The 21670-nt window shown below is 37.7% G+C and overlaps 1 protein-coding gene across 5 annotated transcripts in view; it reads left to right on the top strand.

Annotated features, from left to right (window-relative positions):
- The window catches only part of LOC117884218 (transcription factor 12-like), a 68186-nt gene that overhangs the window by 10158 nt on the left and 36358 nt on the right, over positions 1–21670 (top strand). For 2 of the 5 annotated variants that reach the window (XR_004647521.1, XR_004647518.1), the window contains exon 4: positions 12006–14005. The exons of 1 other annotated variant lie outside the window; for it this stretch is intronic. The gene's annotated coding sequence lies outside the window, so the exon portion shown is untranslated. Of the gene's footprint in view, positions 1–11989; positions 14006–21670 lie in introns of those variants that run through there. 2 more of the 5 variants (XR_004647519.1, XR_004647522.1) reach the window with 2 other exon arrangements.

Below are 21670 nucleotides of genomic sequence, written 5' to 3'. Positions count from 1 at the left end.
TGCATTTCCTTTATCTAAAAAAATCTGTTATCTTCTCAAAGAAGATCAGGTTGGTTTGGCATGATCTACCTTTTGTAAAACCATGTTGTATTTTGTCCCAATTACCATTGACCTCAATGTCCTTAACTACTTTCTCCTTCAAAATTTTTTCCAAGACCTTGCATACTACAGATGTCAACGTGAACAAAAGCCTTAGATTATACATGCGTATTACTTATTTAGTAATAGGGGCTATGTATAGGACTGTGTAAAACGTCCTTAAAGCCAGAAGCAGGCAAAACTTATCTGATAGTTTGCCTTGGGCCTGATGTACCCAAAACTCTGCCCATATTCACAAACCTTCTTACGAATGTGGTGAGAATTCTGGGCATGTTTTGTCTTGGCCCTTTCCAGTCCGAATACCTTGTCCCTGCCCCCAGCAGATCTAGATGATGGTGAAGGTGTGACCTGGGGGGCCTGAAAATCATCTGATTTAGAATTGGCATGTTTGAGGATTTCATTCTGGTCCACTGCCCCTGCGTGTGTTTGAGAGTCTAGCAAGAAGGCTCACTGCAGTTGAATTAGGGGAACACTGCTTACTTGCTCCAGATCTTTCTTGAATTTGGCAGATGCAGGGCTGGGCATAGGTTTATTTGCTGGCTGCTTTCTGGAAGACAGGAATGATGGAGTGGGCTAGTTAGCTGGACACAAGGCTGCTTAAGTAAAGGGGTACTCCTGGAGGAATTCTGTGTCACTGTGCATGCCCAGAATTCATGTGTCCACAGAATTCCCCCCCCCCCCCCCCGCAGAAAATACGTTCTGCCCCAGAAGTGCTGCAGTTCTGCCTTTCGCCCACCAGAGGACACTGTGGTGCCAGTACATGAATGCAGCAGGCTGTTCTGGTGCCACAGCAGCCTCTGGTGGGCAAAAGGCGGAAGTGCAACATGCCTGGGAGAGTGTATTTTCTGGGGGGGGGGGGTGAGGGGAATTCTGGGCAGGTTCAGTGGCACAGAATTTCCCCATGAGTAGAAGTTCATCACAGTACCTGGCCCATGGAGCCAGGTTAGGATAGAGTGGGGCATATAAGGCTGCTGGGTGTGTGTCACAGATTGGGGTTCAGAATGGTTGGGGGGGGGGGGGACAGACAAGGGTGTGGACTCAGGAGCTAATAGGGTGACAGCATTAAACCAGGGGCTGAATGGGAGTGGGGGTGCATGGCCACATGGGGACAGGGGAGGGGGGCTGCATGGCCCCATGGGGGTGGGGGAGGAGACTGCAGGGACCCATCAGGATGGGGAGTGTGGGGACAGGGGCAGATGTGTCTGACTGAATGGGAGAGGTTTGGCTTAGCCAGGGTCTGCATGGGGAAGGCTCCCCAACTCCCTAACAATCCTGCACTCCTCCCCTTCCCCCCCCCCAAAAAAACCAAACCCTATTCCATATTTCTCCCACCCACACCCAACAACCCTCCAGGGTCACTCCAGACTCCTTCCCTCTCCCTCAGCTCCTCCGTTACCCTTACACTCCCAGCCTTTGCACTGCTTCTGATGGGTGCAGAAAATACAGTTTTGTATCGTAATTTAAATGGATGACTCAAAGTTCATTATTAATATGCCTAATAAGGAATCTATTTGTCAAAAAAAAAAATGACCAGAATCTTGTTTTGGTCTGTATTGTTAGATATACTTGCTGACAGATATTTGAAATAAATTACCAAAATAATTGAAACTGGCCTGATTATATTGTGTTATTTTGTCAAATTATGCAGAATTTTGAAGAATTTTTATTTTTTTTTTGGTGTAGAATTCCCTCCGTAGTAAAGGGGGCAGAGAGGGTTCCAAGTCCTGTTGTGGGAACAAATAGAAGGAACTGCTCATCTATTTTCATATGAAAACAGAAAAACTCTTGCAGGGAATTGTTTTATGGTTGCATGAAGCACTGAGTTTTGTGTGAACCTGAAAGAATGCCATCTGGTTTTGGTTTGTGAAACTGGTGTGTATAGTACAGCCCTAGTTATAAGGCTTGCTACAAGTTGGTGCATGGGGTAGTCACTGTAAGAAAACAAAGGAAGAAAACCATGCTGAAACTATTTAGATGTGTGAATGATTTCTGTGTTGGGCTTGCATAACTAAAACTGCCCCTCAGGAGCAGACATGCCAAACCTGTGGGGGGGAAAAAAAGCAGAAATTAGGCTTGTTTTTGGCTTAATTGGCTTGTGATTTGCCTGTTGACTAGTTTTTGGCTTGTAGCTTGTTGCTTCCTTTTTTTGATCAGCTTCTAGCAAGCAGGCGCAAGAATGGCAGGCAAGGGGCAAGCAGGGGTAAGGGGGGGAGAGAGTCGGGCGCACAGCGGGCCCAACACAGTTCCAGACTGCATGCCGGGGGGATCTAGTCACATAGTGTTGGGATTCTTAGGGATTGGCTTGTTTTGGCCTTGTTTTGAAATAGCATTAGCTTGATTTTTGGCTTATTTTGAAAGTCGGGGTGCTTATTTACCGCGTGAAAGTTGGCAACTGTGCTTGGGAGTTATGAAAGTTACCAGACCAACTAGTTGCACATAATAGTTGGGGTAACTGGTTGACCAGATAACTAGATCTTCACCACTAACTCCTTGTGGGTGGTTACACTTTTGAAAATGTAGCTTTTTTTTTTTTCCTTCTTTCTCCTGTCCAGTCACCCTGTGTTGAAGTCTGAGCCTCATGCCAGTCAAGGGAGGAATGACTTCCTTGCTGTCTCCTGAATATGTAGCTTCAGAATGTATAATAGCACTATGTCTCCTCTTTAGATACACTCTTCACAAAAACTGAAGAAAACTATCATTTAATGTATTTGTCACAGTTCAAACCAATTGTGCCTATATTTTCCCTTCATTGTCCAGCAAGGGCATCCACTCTAGGCTTCTGGCTCCTCAACTGTCACCTCTTGGGTGGAGGCCTGCATCTCTCTCTTTCCTGACTGGGGTATTTCCAGACTGTGCAGCTCCCTGCCTACACTGTGAACTCCCAACCAAAGTCAGGTTCCTAAGCATGCTTTTCTTTTCTCCTCATAATCAGTGAGCAGTGTAATTGCCATAGTTAAGCTACCATACACCTCTTTCTAAGCAATCATATTTATTCTTAAGGTAAAAGCATTACAGAGAAAACATATTTAAAAAAAAAATAAAAACCTACACACATGCTACAAATGTTACCAGAGATCACCCTCTCGCTCTGAAAGTGCTCTGGTTGGTGATTAGTTCTTCAAACCCCACATGGGAGATTTTCTTGTGGTCACAAGTTCATCACAACTTGAACTTAAAGTATTCTCATGAGTAAATCAATTACTCCTTTATACAGTTTCTGTTTGAACATTCCTCATGTAACAGATAATCAGCAGATGAAGTCTCCCGTTCAGGGCGAAGCTTCTGAGGTTGAGTCTGTAGATGGAAGTTGGCAATCCTCTTGTCCCAAGTACTTCCTAGCAATTTCATTTCACACATATTGACCCAAAAGATCATTTGTGTCTGCTTCATCGTTCAACATAGTCTTTTGACACTCTCAGTACTTCCCAGGGATTGCATTAATTTGGTCTTCCGCCTAAATAAATTCCATGGAATTTCACAATAATAAATAAACATTTACATTTTTAATACAATGAACTCCTAAAATGTTAAAACTTAATTCAGGAAGGTTAAACTTAATTTAATAAGTTTTTTTTTTGTCCAGGAAATTGCCATAACTGTCATAGCATTGACCTGTAAAATATTCTTTTGTTAGCCAAAACAAGGCACAGTAGTTTCTATCAGATGACCCTCATCCAATCCCCAGATGGCACTGGCACAAATTTACTCTGTTCTCAGTGAATAAATAGAGTGCGGGATGGTGTATAGTAGTCTTGCAAACAAACCCAGACACCTCTAAGCTTCTCTCTAAAATGCCCATTTGTGCCTTAATGTGTAGAAGACCTTCATGTAAGAATGGTCATACTGGCTCAGACTAAAGGTCTGTTTTAACCCAGTATCCTGTCTTCTGACAGTGGCCAGTGCCAGGTGCTTCAGAGGGAATGAACAGAACAGGTAAAAAATTGATCCATTCCCTATTGCCCATTCCCAGCTTCTGGCAAACAGAGGCTAGGGGACACCATCCTGGCTAATAGCCATTGATGGACCTATCCTCCATGAACTTACCTAGTTCTTTTTTGAACCATGTTATAGTCTTGACCTTCACAACATCCTCTGGCAAAGAGTTCCACAGGTTGCATTGTGTGATGAAGTACTTCCTTTTGTTTGTTTGTTTTTAAACCTGCTGCATGTTAATTTCATTTGGTGACCCCTTGTTCTTGTATTATGAGAAGGAGTAAAATGAGGATGTGTTATTACTTTCTCCTCACCAGTCATGTTTTTTATAGATCTCCATCATATCCCCCCTTAGTCATCTCTTTTCCAAACTGAAAAATCCCAGTCTTATTAATCTCTCCTCATACAGCAGCTGTTCCATACCCCTAATAATTTTTGTTGCCCCTTTCTGTACCTTTTCCAGTTCCAATATATCTTTTTTGAGGTGTGGTGACCACATCTGCATGCAGTATTCAAGATGTGGGTGTACCATGGATTAATATAGAGGCAATATGATATTTTCTGTCTTATCTGTCCCTTTCTTAATGATTCCCAATGTTCTGTTTGCTTTTTTGACTGCCGCTGCACATTGGATGTTTTCAGAGAACTATCCACAATGACTCCAAGATCTCTTTCTTGAGTGGTGGAAGCTAATTTAGCCCCCATCATTTTATATGTATAGTTGGGATTATGTTTTCCAATGTGAATTACTTCGCATTTATCAACATTGAATTTCATCTGCCATTTTGTTGCCCAGTCACCTAGTTTTGTGAGATCCTTTTTGTAACTCTTCGCAGTCTGCTTTGAACTTAACTATCTTGAGTTGTGTTGTATCATTTGCAAATTTTGCCACCTCACTGTTTACCTGTGTCAGTTCTGTACATTTTGGAGAATGAAGATCTGTGAATCAGAGTTATGCCTTGCAATTCCCTTGCTAGGGTAAACTTAAACAGAAATACCAGCTAGAATTCTGCTTACAACATACCAGAATAAAGTTTAAATTTCAAGTAGCTTCAATTGTAGATAAAGAGTTTCAGGAGTGGTGGGTGGTTCTTGGTTTTTTGAAGGTTTTTGACAAGGGTGCGCAGGGAGAAATGTGATGTCTATGAAAAGTTTGAGTTCTGTTCTTGCAGGCGTTCCTCTGGTGTGATCCGTGGAGAAGGGTTGGTACCTTCTTCAGAAAGGGCATTAATAGGCTAGAGGCATGGGGTAAAATGGGAGAAGGATCATATTGAGGTGAAGCAGAGAATAAATAAGCAGTTCAACTTCAAAATCACCTCCAGTCTTAAGGACTTGGTTCTTCTCTTTTAAAGAAAAGTAAGTAAGAGAGTCTGGTACATCTCTGCATACTGTTAGGGCAGTACAATTTATGATACTCTGTCCTTTCCTTATATGCTATCAAAGCTTTACAATATGACATTTGCTAAGATTTCTGGGTCTGCGGTTCTGGTAGAAGGGGTCCATGTTATGAGTTATATGCTAATGTAGCTTTTCTCTCTTGTTGTTCAACTGGACAGCTGAAACAAAAAACATACTTCTTAATCATTTCTCTGTCAGATGTAACCTAAATAAGCATGACAGCTGTTTCATATAATGCTAACTAATCTTTATTTGAAACTAGAGTATCCATTATGTGAATATTTTTCTCTCCTACATTAGTAAATTGTATTTTCTTTTATTACTTATTAAACGTCTATTCTGTATAGTATAGATTGCTAGCTTTAATATTTCTCAGTTTTAAACTATGTATGTTCGTACGTTCAACTGAATTGTATGCAGTTGGTGAACCCAAAGATCTTAAGACACTACTCCAAACCCATACGGTGCTCTAGATTTGGAGTATGCGTGTGGGTTTTTGTTTAGTTGTTTTTTAAGCTGAAAGATGTGTGTAACTTGAGTTTCTATTAGCTCCTTAGTACCTGATGTGTGAGAAGCCTCCTAATTCAAGGGATTTTCCAACAGTGGTCTAACAATCTGTCTTCAGAGCTCTTTCTCAGATGTAGCATGCAAGCTAATGTTCTGCTAAGTCCTTCTGCCTTTTTGGATCTGTCACCACAAATATAGTAGAGAAATGGCTCATACCACTTGGAGGATAGCAGCTAAGAGCAGAGGTTGTTGACAGTCCCCCTAATGCATTATGCATCATTCCCAAGTTTGAGGATCTGCATGGAGAATTGAGCTCTAAATAGTCTTCTAATACTACAAATTGTAATTTTATTTTTGAGGTGTACAGTATTACCCTGTGTAGGGTTCATTAGCATTGGCACATTGAGTGATAGCTCACCTTCCAGTTGTAAAAAATAGAAGTCAATTTGTTACTTCAAGGTGAGTAACTTCTCTTCTTTCCGCTCCCCTCACTTACCCTGATAGATTTGCACCAATGTGTAGTTGATTTTGAAATGCAGGTTTTTTTGGTACTTTTTTTTTTTTTTTTAATTTTGAAAAATCCTGTTTTGAAGAAATATTAATAGGAAGTTTAAAAAAAACTCTAAAAGAGGCTAAATGAAGTGGCAGATGTGATCTGTGTGATGCAGTTGATAAGGTTTTCATACCTCTAATGTTTCTCAAAATAAAAATAGTTCATTTTTAAGACTTTCGTGGACTAAGGGTCTTACTGTCTGAAAGTTCAGTTTCAAGAAATCTGAATGAATAAAATGTGTTCTTTAAGACTAACAGAGGCTGCCTTATGCCAAAACTTCAAATTTGCTATATTAGCACTTCTTGAAGCATATACTAAAAAATAATTAATCCCTCCATTTTATGCTGTTCTGGGAAGGAAAAAGGTCAGGTAAATGAAAAGCAAAAGCAAACGCTTCTTTATGCAGCACTTCGATTTTAATTAACATACCAGATCACAATAAAATACCATAGCTGCATTTTAAAGGGGCTGGATAACTTTATAATTCGTATTTGTAACTAAGGATACTAAGATCTGAGAAATAAAATCTAATTTTTCAGGGAATTGGATGATCATTGCAGGGGTAGGAAGGATCCACTGTTATCCCTCTATCTATGTTACCCTCTTCCCTCAGAAAGAAATAGCTCCACTGCTGCACTTGACAGACCACTGGTTGAATTTGGTATGGCACTTCTTAAGTTGCTAATTTTGTTGAATACATCAACCTGAAAATTTGTGGGTTGTCTTGGTGCTGTAAGTGCCACAATACATTATTTATTGACAGTTGTGGGGGACAGGTTTGTTTCTATTATGTGATTCTACGATGAGATAATTGGTAATTTGATGACTTGAATGAATGCTTTGTGTTTTTTGCATTTGTAAAACAAAGCTGTGTTTGTAAACATAACATTAAAAACATAAAGGGCATATTTTTTTGGTGAAGATGTTAACTGAATACCAAGAAAGATGACAAAAAGAATCTTTTGTTAAGTTTTATAATATATCACTGTTGTCACTGGATAATCATGCTACTAAATATACCCAATCTTTAGGAGTTTGCTTTAATTTTCCTTGTACAAGAAATCTAACAAATTTGAGTGTGTCTGTCTAAGTAGGCAAAAATTATTTTTCATACTATGCCTAGAGAACATCTCGGATGTCTACATCCATTACTTAATTTTGGGGTAACTTTAAAGTTGTTAGTGTTTATACAAAGGTATTTGGGAGAGTTCCTTAAAAGTACTTATTTCACTGTCCTGTTACTTGTGAGAATGTTGATTCATATAATGAGCAGGCATGCTGTGTTTGGAAGTGTTAGTAAAACTTGAGAAATACTTTTTTGAAGGGGGAGAGGATGGAAAAGGAGTTGTAAAATTCTCTGGCAGTGACATCTAGATTTCTCTCAAACTAGTTAAGGTTCAGGATAGCACAGAAAAATTTTGCAACACCAAAAATGTGTTGCATATTTTTGATACTGTACTGTTCATGTAATTCTAAGTCTAACAAGATAATAATTCAGTTGAAAAAAATGAGAATTTCTGATATTTGCATGCAGAACCATAACTTTTTGATTTGGACAATCCTGTTTTGAATTAAATAAAAACTGACCAAACCTTCAGCTATTCCTCACATTGAAGCTGAACAGTTTTCCTTACCCCATCCACCCTGAGATTTTAGGAAGACTGGCTAAATCTTCTGTCAAATTGTGCATATAAATGTTAACCTACATAATCTGTTTAGAGTAACTCTAGACAACAAGCCAGTGGTAGAAATGCCAATACTGGTGCCTTGTCTACACTAGAATTGTCACTATTCTTATTCTCATTGATGAAGATGAGCCAATGATAGAGTAGAGGGAAACATAAACAGCTCGATGTAGGATGCATTGCCACAATTACATTCTGAAAAGTGGTGTTTTGGGATAAAAAATGGGATTTTGGGGTTCCATGTTCTCTCACTGGATTCCAGAGCAACTTTTTGCCAGTTATAAATAGAAAAATCACCTTTTTAATTGCCAGCTCTGCAAATTCAACTTGGAATCTCAAAGTCAAGCTGGGTTCTTGTATTAAGTATCCTCTTCAGTAATCCATTCTGCAGGAACTCTATACTTGAATACAATCCCATTGATGCTAGAGTTTGAATAGTATTTGGCTTGCAGACTCACAGCTGTATTGACTGTTAACAGGAGTAAAGAATAGTCAAAGCATAAGCCAAAATGCTTCTGCATACACAGGGACATTGTGTAAGAAGGTGTCCATTTTTAGTCACTCTTCCGACTCTAACCAGACTTTAGAGTTGATGTATCCAATTTTGGATGCGTTACGTCACTATCTTTTAGGGAGAATTAATTTACAGTTCTGATATCTTCCGTGTCCACTTGTAATTTTTGCTTTTGAAAAGTATCTTGCCCTTTTACATGCAGTAGTTAAACCATTAGCTTGAAAGTCCATTAAAAAGACTGAAATATGATTTTTATACTCAAATGAATAATGGGGCAAAGGGAAGGGAAACAAGCAGTTAACAAAATTAGCTGAAGTTCAATTATCTGTTTTAATGGGTATAACTCGAACCTAAGAATATTTGGGCATAATATGTAAGAGAAATGGATAAGGAATTTGGTAAAAAATTAAGGAACTGAGCTATAATGTCTGCACTTTGAATGAAGAACATGATTGCAGCCTAAAAAGATGTAGATGATTAAAAAGTGCAAAGCATAAATCATTGAATCTCACTATTTACATTAGGCTTAATCTATGTATAGAGCTGTGCAAAACCCAGTACCAATATAGTGGGACCATATAGCTACCTTGCAGCAGGATTTCTGAATATGTCAGCTTCAGTGCATTGGTGTGGTGGTGTTGAGAAGAATGGAAAATCTGTGATTATAGAATGTGTGTGTAAAATTAATGTACTTCAAGTAGATTTTAGCAGTATTTTTAGTCTCCTTTAGGAAAGTGGAATACACTGATTTGAGAGCAAGACGTTGTGGTCTTGATGCTATCCTAACAGCTGCTTTTGGCTTTTCTGTGAAATGATTAAACCAGACAGTTTTGCTTGTAGGACACAATTTTTTGTGTGTGTAATGTTTTGATGATTTTCAATGCAGCACCTATACTTGTTTCAGTTTCCTCATACAATAATTTTGTGACTCATAATCTTTGCAGAAGAACACAGCTTAAAATCGTTTCTTCCTGTTTACTTTGCTGCCAATTACTATTTTTTGCTCGTTTATTTGTATCATTTATTCCTTTAATATTTGCTTTTGACGTGCAAAACATTCTTTTGTAATAGAGAAGTAATCCATGAGGGTGTAGCCTCCCTTTCTTCTTTTTTGAATATTAAATTAATTGAGGGCTTTATGAAGAGATGGTGATTTAATGAAGCTGATAGAGTTTAAGTAATGTAAAGCTTTGTAAAAATATACCAAACCTGAGACCTTCTCCTGCAAAAACTAACATCCAGGTGTAATGTTAACTTCTGCAGGTGTCGCAATGACTGTATTCTGTAATGAGTGTTTAAAGCATTGGTAGCTACAACACTTTGGTTCAAAGGTGACGAGCTCAGGCAATAAACAATAATTTGTTTCCTTAGTTTTGAGTTATAAAATAAATGCACATATTTTTATTCCTTTGTGTGGGTGTAGAAGGTCTGAAATATATATGGTGTTTTTTGTGTGGGTGTGGAGGTGTTTGTTTTTTGTTTTTGCTTTTGCTTTTTTTTTTTTTTTACTTGTCACCTTTGTTCTTCCTGGAGGACTAAATTGACCACTAGAGAATTGGAGCATGAACTTTATCACTCCTATTGGAGTCAGTATTTGAATCTTTAACAAAACAGATTTTTCTGCCAGGTGTTTAATTTAAAATTAATCTAATGGATTCAAGTGAATGAACTATACAAAAGCACCTTGCCCTCACACTTCTTCATGTTGCAGTATCTCATGAAGTTCCAATCCTACTAGTTGTCCAGTCCTCAATAGTCCTTCAGCAAAATCAAGCTAGACAAAACTTGATATTTCTAATGTAAATACAGAGACCTCCTTTATGTGGGGGGGGGGAGGGACTTTTCCTTTTGCCTCCACCTCTGCCCTTAAAAACCAACCAAACAAAAAATCATTATCCTTTAGATCAGGGGTCGGCAACCTTTCAGAAGTGATGTGCCGAGTCTTCATTTATTCACCCTAATTTAAGGCTTCACGTGCCAGTAATACATTTTTAATGTTTTTAGAAGGTCTCTTTGTATAAGTATAATATATAACTAAACTATTGTTGTATGTAAAGTAAATAAGGTTTTTAAAATGTTTAAGAAGCTTCATTTCAAATTAAATTAAAATGCAGAGCCCCCTGGACCGGTGGCCAGGACCTGGGCAGTGTGAGTGCCACTGAAAATCAGCTTGCGTGCCGCCTTTGACACGCGTGCTATAGGTTGCCTACCCCTGCTTTAGATAGTCATGAATTAGAAAAAACGGCTGCTATATCACCTCTGCAGGTCAACTTTTTTTTAAGTGGGAACAAAACAGTTTCATTAGAGAATTTTTTGGCCACACAGAATTGTAGGAAGGTTGCAAATCTTTAAAAATATAATTTAAAATAAAATTCTAGTTGTGCATATAATATTGTTCTTCAGAATGTCATCTTTTTAATGTATAATGGAAGTAGTCTTAAAGCTTTCTAAACCAGTCGGGACTTGCACCAAGCAATAGACTGATCGCTTTAAGTGCATGGTTATCTTGAGTGCTGAAAATGTGAGTCCTTGTTATACATCTCATTTGGTATTATCTTGATAATCTTCTGATCTTCAAGGAAAAATGGGCCTAAATAAGGAATTACATCTAAGGTGAGGAATTACAGGTTGGTCATTTATACTTGATTCTTGAGCTCTAAAGCATAGTTCATCAGGAAAACTTGGCAACTTTTATCTTCTCAAGGCTCCTTTTTAGGCTCTTCGTTACCATTTTTAATTATTTGAATAACTCTATTCAGTGCTGATATCACTGCACTGTAATATGTTTGCTCTAACCTATATTTTGTACCTACATGCTTTTGTAGTGCTCTTAATGCTGGACTAGAAGGTTGTAGGATCAAATCTCAAGCCTGGTTTTGTGGGGGTTCAAGGCAGTGATGATTGGCAGGGGGTGGTAGTAAGAAATGTCATGTTTTGGATGATGTCCTAAAAACAGAACTTCTGTGTGTCAATCGTGGTGGCTGTCTATTATTTTAATGTCTGATAGGACTTATCTCAAAAAAAGTAGGTACTTCTGCATACTGGGCAAAATTCCTTCCTCTCATTAAAACTGCTTCTAATATCAAGGTGTTGCTGTTGTCGAACAGACAGTGCTTGCTTCAATTATCTACTAATTTACTGCACTCACAGTATTTAATATTTTTTCTGTAGTGGTGGGGGGAGTTGGTGTGGGGGAGACCTGGAATTTGGCAGATGTTGCATAAAACTTTTCTCCTCTAATGATAGTGTTCCTTTCCGCTGGATTTGGAATTGCCAATATCTGCTTTATAATCTGAACAGCGTTTTTTTTTTCTAGATGCAGCTGTTTACTTTTAGATAACTTAAGTGCCCTCTGAACTGTCGTCAAATACTGCTTCATAATTTGTATTCCTGCGAGTGAAAATTGGTACGTATATGACAGAATGTGTCTTGTGCTGCAAGGAGGAATCAGAGTTTGGACATCTTTCATGTATGTGTCATAGGCCGCTTCTGACTTGGTTACTGAAGAACATGCCGTTGCCATAGCAATGAAGGTCCTTTGAAGGCAGAATTCTTGGCAGAGCTGTTGCGTCTCCTGAAGTGCTTGGTGTGTTGATATGAAAGTATCCTGTCAGTATAAGCACATAACTGTAGTTCTGCAATGGGAAGAAAAATCTATTTTAATTTAAGATGCACAACTTTGCTTAAAAATTAAGTGTGATTTGAATCCTTGTTCAGGATGCTGGCCATTTGCACAGAATTTATTTGTATTAATACGGTGAACAACTTTTATACTAAAAGCAAATTAAATACATGTACAGGTTGAGGTACCAGTTTTTTCTTGCATGTTTAGTTTTGTGATAGCTTCTAATATTGCAGTCACTTGTAAACAGTAATAGATATAGGGAGTTTAACACTCTTAATATTTTTATTCTTTAAAAAGATACCTGTGGTTCTATCTTTCCTTTTTGGAGTCTTCTATTAATAATTTGGGTTCTTGTATAGTGCTCTGGATCAAGATATCCAATTTTCTGCAATCTTCATTAATATGGTATATTCCTGTGCTCCTGCTGAAGTACATGATTCATTTACATTTTATTATAGGTTATAAATATGGCTAAAGTGGGGAAAAAAGGTTCCCTCCCTCAATGGTCCCTAAATGTTGAAGGATTTAGTCCTATTCTACTTAGAGAATATATAGCACATAGGATTCATTGTTCAACAAGCATACTTGTGTGCACGCATATATAAAAAAAAGTGTTATAGAGAATGCGATCATGGTTATTAGGTCAAAAATAGGACGAATATCCATGTAGGTTAAGCTTACATTCCATGAGATTGACTTTTTATTTGCAAGTGGTGCATATATATATATTTTTTTCCCTAGATGAAGCATGGAATACGCAAGCTAACAGTACTTTGGAGTAGTATAACAGGTTCACATATGCTGTGATAGGGAGTGGACTGCAAGAATTTGCTGGTTGCTTGTTTCTGAATGGAGACTTGGAAAAGCTGTTGTCTTTCATATAAAATTTGATCAAGATTTTTGCTAATTTCAGTTTCAAGACATCAAGACTAACATTTAAATTTTGATAAGAAAATTTTCAGTCATAAATCCGATAAATGCTGTACAATGCACTGAGTTCAAGTGAATGATTACTTTCCATTTCTGTAATTTGGCAATTACCAAAGCACCTTTAGGGAAAGGAATGTTGGAGTGACACATTCACAGAGGTCACCCCTACCTTTATCCTTTGCTCCTTTTTTGGTTTGCTTCAGCTTTTGTGTATCATTTTCTGAGAAGAAAAATGTAAATAGGAATTAAAGAAGAAACTTTAGGAGTGTCTCAGTTCATGAGTGAATTGAAGGGCGAAATCCCATAATGAATACTTTGTCTTTATTGTACATTATTTGTACTGGGGGGGGGGGGGGTTTTCATCTTACTATGGCCAGCACATAGCACATTCATCACATCAGTGACATCTGTAGTGCTAAGGAAGTATAGCTTTAGCTGGACTCAGCCTTAGGAAGTATTACTGCAATGCTGTACTAAGCAATTTAGACATGTCCTGCTACTTCCAGAATCCACATCTGTTGTTTTAACTTGGGTAGACAAGTTATTGGCTTGAATGACCTTGGTGCAGTGACTTGACTTTGATAGGTAAAAAGGGAGGTCAACATTGATTGCAGTGAGAATGTGAAACAAAGAAATTTATGACTCCACAAGGTATTGTACTTTTTTTCTCTCTCTCTCCTTTTTTATACGTTTTTAAGTGAGTTTAGAGCTGCATTGACAGTCCTGTACACTGAAGCGCTCTAGTTACCTTTAGAACAGGTACAACATGCTTCCCCTCATAATCTTTACTTTTGGAAGAAAGCCTTTCAAGGTTCAGACAAAAGATCTGCTTACATGAATTAAGTCTTTGGTCTCTTTGTACTTCCTGGCCATATTAGCATCTGGTAATACTGATTGATTTGTTGTGGCAACTTTTCCACTGAAATGGTCTGAGACCGCCAACTCATTATACATTCATTGACCAATGAGCATGCCGAGATGTTACACAGATAGCAACCTTATTTAGTCAGCCCTAGCCAGAATTCCCATTTGAAATAACAACCCAGATGTGAAAGGTCTTAAGTTCCATTACCAATCTCCTAAAATGACGGTCCTGTACTCCTAAAATGTGGTGGTAGCTATCTTAGAGTTATCAAATTTTGTGCTACGAACAATGTAATAATTGAGTAATGTCACAGGACTTGCCCTTGGCTTCAGTAGGAGCTGACTGAATGAGAACTGCAGGCAAAAATGTAGGGAGTGACTTTGGGGCAGTATAATTTTGGATTATTAATACAAAACCATCCCTCACTTTAGATAAACTGAAGATGTCACTTATGATTAAAATTAGATCTTGTAGGCTATGACCTATCAGAATAACAAGAACCTAATGAAATAAGGAATACACAGTGGTTTGCTAAAAAGGCTTTATTGGCATGGGCTTGGAATGGCTGTTCCTCACAATGAGGGCTAAGTGTAGGAAAGCTAATCAGAGTTGCCTGATAAGTGCATTTATCTTATAGCTTTAATTTATCATAAGGTCATTGCACACACCTACTCACACAGCTTGCTCTCCACCAAATACCAGTAAGTTTTTTTTTGTCTTCTGCAAGTTCCCATTTTACTTTAGCCATTACAGGTTCGTGTGTTGGAACATCATTAAACTTCATGATCCAAAACCTAAAGTACACCTTCACTTTTGACTACCTTACATAACAAATCGGTTTATCAATTTTTGGACAAAAACACAGAGAACCTTTAAATGATTTGATTTTAAGAAAGAGCACATCTTTTAATTGAAAATGCAGTGTAATAAATTGAAAAATATCTATATATCTTGCTAAATGAATAAACTTGTTGAAATATTTCTGTGCAGTACACCAATTCTCTGTTTCTGTTGCTCACAATTAGAGCATTCTGAGATGAGCAAGTAATAAGACCGTATCCACAGGGTGCTCAGTTTTAACACCGAATGTTTGAGAAGTTAGAATTTTATTTGTTGTACCTTAAAATTCACACTTGCAAAACTTAAAAAAATATGTATGAAATACTTATGAAAAGATATGGTTGAGAGCCCTGAGCGTATAAATAAAATTTAGGCTAGATACTACTTTAGGATCTGAACTTGCATAGAAGTGAGCACCCTGTATTCCCATTGACTGTGGTGAAAGTTTTGGGTGCTCTATTGCTTTTGTGAGATGAAGTCCTGACTAAATTCATTGACTACGTGTTTTGATGTCCAGCTTTTGGCTATGAAGTTGTCTGCCATTATGGGATCAAGTCTGTGCTACTGATTCAATAATGAAGTGTTCTTTGACAAAATAAACCGAGTTAAAAGTTTTAATTGTGGTAAGTATGGCTGTTAACGTGGGTTTTGTAAATCACGTGTCTCATTCTCGTTTTGAGTAAAAATATAAATGCTTGGTGGCAAAGATGTTACTATGTGCTTCATCACAAGCAGTATTCAATCTCTAATTATATTGTGATGCACCATTACAAGTTTAATTGCTAAGTTTTGAATGTTTATGAACATTTTCACTACTACAACTAAACTGTCTATTTTATACAGGTGGAAATGGTCATTGACATAATTGTGACAGATTAATGTAGAATTCTAACACTTCAATAACCAGATCATATACTTGGTGTATTTAATACACTATTTTTTTTCTCTCTAGTGCTTCTCCCACCATATTATAATTTCAACAGAGGATTCAAATTGTGGGCCTCTGGGTCACAGATATTCTGAAGTTGCACTTGGGCTTTAGAACAAAAAACCCCACAATTTTTTCCTCACAAACTGAGTTTGATTGGTATTCTAAAGCCTGGTGGACTTTATTTCAATCTGTGAAAATGCACATATCCAGTGCTGTGCATGTAGGGAATGATACTATTAACTTGACACTGAAAGCTGTTCTTGTACTTTAAATAAGCTGAAGCAAGAATTAACGTCTTCATCAAAAATTCCTGTCAAGCTTATATTATATAAGAGAGGAAGGAGAATCTCATGTTTTTAAAGGACAGGGTTTGTAGGCGAAAGGTCTGTTCCTTGCTCTGGCACAAACTTCCTGTGTCACCTTGGCAAATTCAGTAAAGTCCACATGACTCAGTTTCTTCAGCTGTGAAATATGGGTAATATTTACATTATAGAGGAGAAGTAATTTAACATCTTCCATCCAAAGGAGCTCATAGAATTGCAAAGCATTAATAAAAATGACTTCATCTTCTCCTAAGTATTCATATAAATTGGCTTGCTTATGTGTTTTTGTAATAAGCCCTGTCCAGTGTTAGATTCCTCCCCCCTCCCCCCACTTCTGTAGATTTCTGTGGCTTTAAATGTCTTAACACATTTCTCTGACTTTGTGAATTTAAGTTCCTGTCTGCCTATTGCAAAATGTTTCCTTCTGAAATTATGAAATTGCAAATTTTTAAGTTGGGACTTAGCACTACATTTTCAAACAGCTGTTTTGTGTGTGTCGACTCAAATTGTATATGCATGGTATTTCCGTAAATTGATTACATGAAAAACCTATTAGGAAAGTATAGTAACAAAATCTGTTAACTCAGAGGGAAAAAATCCAAAACGAGTCTTCAGATGTATAAATGGAAAACAGCCCTGTCTGTAGCTATCTTTTGTAGTTAATAGATTAAATTCACTTTGACAGTTGGATATATGTACCAGTGTCTAGCCTATGGCCATGATCTAATAATCATGGATATGGTGGTAAGTCGTCTAAAAATATTCAGTAATCAAGTGTTTTTTTTTTTTTTTTTTTGACAAAACATACTCTGACTGAAACAAGAAATAAGGCTGTGTTAATGTGACTGAATTTCTACTGTGCCCTGTATTTTGAATATTTAATAATACCCTTTGGGATGGAGCTAGACAGAATGTATACTTTAAGGAAGATGGAAAAGCTAATCATGATATAACTGGGTATTTTTAAATTGTACGAAGCCAGTTGATTTAACCTGATGGTCTTGACTTTGAGTCCTTCACAATTTGTCTCACCTACACTGAGAAATTGTATTGGTTTTGTTTAATTTGTTCTAAAAACAGCTTTGTTCCATTAAATATGAATTTTCATGGAAGATACAGAAGTTTATGTATAATATTTTGGACATGAGGGAAAGCTTCTGAAGTATTGCTGACTGAATGCATATCAAATGGAGAAGAATTGAAAACCACTGTAGATGTTTTGAGATTTGTGCTCACCGCAACAGTATGCGGTGGGTCCTTGTCCGGCAGGCTGGATGAAAATGGGTTGTTGCCTCTATGCTTATTGAGCCCATCTGCAATCGGTTGCAGAGGGGGAGGAAGGGAAAATGTATTTTGATGGAGCAGGGAAGAACAGCAAGTGTCTAGATCAAGTGGGGAGAAGGCAGTGCATTGCTCTTCTAGGTGACTGAGGGCGGAGGACTATTTATACCCTGAGCAATTCTAGAGAAGCCCACTGACTGTGACTGCATTGTCAACAATCACTCTCTCATTCATTGAAGTAGAGTAGGACTGGGTTTCTTCATGATCTGCTTTGCAGATCATCCTAGTTGTCTCTTTCTTTCCTTGTGGGATGGGAAGGCCTTTCCCCCTCATTGCCAGATAGGCCTAGTCAGGGTGGAGTTTTCGCCTTCCCCACATCAGGGTAGGAAGGGAAGTTAGGTTTAAAATGTCACAACTTAGTAACTAAAAAATTTGCAGATGTATAGTGTAATGTACTCGTTACAGAAGGGTTATGGTTACTGGATAAAATAGGAAGGGGTTTAGAGTAAAGCACCCTTTAAGGAAGCTGGGGAAGGGGGGTTGGAGGCTCCTAATGCCAGATACTGCAGGGAGCCAAATCCCTGAACCTCATATGAGGGGAAGTTGATGGGGGGGGGTCCAGCAACAGGCTAGCTGGGATGAGGGTGGGAAGGAGGAGGGCTGATGACACCCCTCCCAAGTAAGGAGAAACAATGAAGGAAATAGTGAAGACTGCATTGTAAATCTTATTGGTGGGCACTCCTAGATATTTTAAGTGAATAAAGTGACCGCCTACTTAAACCACATCCATTGTCTATTGTTTGTTTGTCTTTTGGTGTGGCTGGGACAATGGGATATCGTAACAATGCACCGTAACAATGAGCATTTGATTTGTGGATCACTTATTTATGTCTAGCTAAAACTATTTAATGTGAAAATATCCTTTAGAGCACAACACCCCCTTCCAAATAAATCACCCCTTCCTTTCTCGTGTGTGTGTGTGTGTGTGTGTGTGTGTGTGTTATATATAAAACCTCTGCCCCTGCTAAGAAAACACAAACAGAATGTAATAAAATACAAAAAAATTCACTTTTAGTAAATATCTGAGGAAATTAGAACTTTCTTAAGTAGAAATGGCTTTAAAACTTTATAGTAGACTGATATTAAGTCTTAGAAATAAAAGGTACAGCAATTCAAGTGCTAATTTTTAATTCTGCACTTACTGTTACCTTCAATAAAACTGTTTTGCATTACAAAATTAATTATAAGTTTTTTCTTTTAATGAAAATCTTATGCACAGACTCAAAAAACTTAAGTGGAAGGATCAGATGTTAATCTATTACAATTACTTTATTACTGTTAGGTCACAGTTTCATAAAGAAGGCTATGTTGATATCTGCTGAGGGTTTTACTAGAAGTTACAGTACACTAGTACATTCATACTACAAAAATGATTTAGCACCTTCCATTGACTATTTCAAAGTATTTCCCAAAGTATTTAACATTAGATTTTTTTTTTTTTTTTTTTTTGCTATGTAAAACTCAACTGCATGCTAATTCTATTAGTTAAAAAAACCTTAAAAATAAACCAAGGTCACACAGATTTGCTATACTAATACTTTTCTATTCTATTAATTTATTTTAAAAAATTAGGCATAGACATAAAACCCACATTAAGCAGTTCTTTAGTTGTGTTCCCTTTTCCTTTATTCCCATTTAAAAAAAATATTCTGTCAAATAATGCCTCAGAACTATGATGCAGTTCTTTCAAACAGTCTCAGAACTATAACATGACATTCTTGTAGGGGTGAAAATACCAAAGAAACCCACCCTAGTAGCGTTTAACTTCAAAAAGGGGAACCACTCAAAAATGAGGCTAGTTAAATGGAAATTAAAAGGAACAGTCACAAAAGTGAAATGCTTGCAAGCTGCATGAAAACTCTTGAAAACACCATCATAGAGGCTCAAACTTTATGCCATATCCCAAATAAAAAAAGCAGCAAAAGAACCAAAAAATTCCACTATGGCTAAACAATAGAGTAAAAGAAGCTGTTAGAGACAAATAGACACCTTTTAAAAATTGGAAGTCAAATCCTACTGAGGACTAGCCAGAATCTGTTTCTTTCAATTTTCAAGTGTAAAAGTATAATTAGGCCAAAAAAAATTTGAAGAACTAGCAAAAGGTAAGAACTAATAGCAAATATTTTTTAAGTACATCAGAAATGGGAAGCTTGCCAAACAATGAGGCCACTGCATGATCAAGCTGCTAAAGGAACACTCAAGGAAAACAAGGCTATTGCGGAGAAGCTAAATTAATTCTTTGTATCAGTCTTCTCAGCAGAGGATGTGAAGGAGATTGCCACACCTAAGTCATTCTTTTTAGGTGACAAATCTGAGGAACTGTCCCAGTTTAGGATGTCAGTGGAAGAGGCTTTGGAACAAATTGATAAACAGTAGTAAGTCATCAGGACCAGATAGTATTCCCCCAAGAATTCTTAAGAAACTCTGATATGAAATTGCAAAACTACTAACTATTATATGTAATCTGTTGCTTAAATCCGCCTCTGTACCAGCTGGCTGGTGGATAACTAATGTGATGCTGATTTTAAAGGGTTGAAGAGGCATTCCTTGAAATTGCAGGCTAGTAAACCTAACTTCAGTATGAGGCAAATTGATTCAAACTATAGTAAACAGAATTATCAGACACATAGATGAACACAATATGTTGGGGAAGAGTCAACATGGCTTTCATAAAGGGAAACATGCTTCACCAATCTGGTAGAATTTTTGAGGTGCTCAACAACATGTGAACAACGGTTAAGCAGTGGATCTAGTGTACTTGAACTTTCAGAAAGCCTTTGACAAGGCTCACCAAAGGCTCTTATGCAAAGTAAGCAGTCATGGGATAAGGAAGGTCCTCTCATGGATCAGTAACTGGTTAAAAGGTAGGAAACAAAGGGTAGAAATAAATGATTAGTTTTCACAATGGAGAGGTGAACAGCAGGGTTCTCCCAGGATCTGTATTTGGATCAGTGCCATTCAGCATTGTCATAAATGATCTGGAAAAATGGGTAAACACAGTGAGGTGGCAAAATTTGCAAATCATACGAAATGACAGAAGATGGTTAAGTCCAAAGCTGACTGCCAAGAGTTACAAAGGGACCTTACAAAACTGGGTGACTGAGCAAGAAAAAGACAGATGAAATTCAGTGTTGATATGTGCAAAATAATGCACGTTGGAAAATGTAATCCCAACTCTCCATACAAAATGATGGGTCTAAATTAGCTGTTACCATTTGAGAGAGATCTTTGTGTCATCTTGGATAGTTCTCTGAAATGTCTGCTCAATGTGCAGCAGTGGTCAAAAAGCAAACCATGTTGGGAACTATTAGGAAAAGACTAGATAATGCTATTATAAATTCGTAATACGCCCATGCCTTGAATACTGTGTGCAGTTCTGGTCACCCCATCTTGAAAAAGCTATATTAGTATTGAACAAAACAGAGAAAGGCAACAAAAATGATTAAGGGTATGGAACAGCTTCCATGTGAGAAGAGAGTCCCAGTTCTTTTTAATATCATCTTAGAAAAGACGTGATTAAGTGGGGATATCATAGAGGCTTATAAAATCATGAATGGTGTTGAGGAAGTGTTATTTACCCCTGCACATAACACACAAATATTGGGTCATCCAGTGAAATTAGTTGGCAGCAGGTTTAAATAAAAAGGAACACACAATCAACCTGTGGAACTTTTTGCCAGGGAATATTGTGAAGGCCAAAAGTCTAACTGGGTTTAAAAAAAACTAGTCAAATTCATGGAGGATAGCTCCATCAGTGGCTGTTACCTAAGATGGTCAGGGATGCACCTCATATTTTGGAAATAATTTCAATAATTTCCATCCCACCATCAACCTCAGCCTAGATCAATCCACACAAGCGGTCCATTTCCTGGACACTACTGTGCTAATAAGCGATGGTCACATCAATACCACCCTATACCGGAAACCTACTGACCGCTACACTTACCTACATGCCTCCAGCTTTCATCCAGGACACACCACACGATCCATTGTCTACAGCCAAGCTCTAAGATATAACCGCATTTGCTCCAATCCCTCGGATAGAGACAAGCACCTACAAGATCTCTATCAAGCATTCTTAAAACTACAATACCCACCTGCTGAAGTGAAAAAACAGATTGACAGA

The sequence above is a fragment of the Trachemys scripta genome, chromosome 10, assembly GCF_013100865.1.
Source record: "Trachemys scripta elegans isolate TJP31775 chromosome 10, CAS_Tse_1.0, whole genome shotgun sequence".
NCBI classification, from domain to species: Eukaryota; Metazoa; Chordata; order Testudines; family Emydidae; genus Trachemys; species Trachemys scripta.
This window is presented reverse-complemented; position numbering and strand designations above follow the sequence as displayed.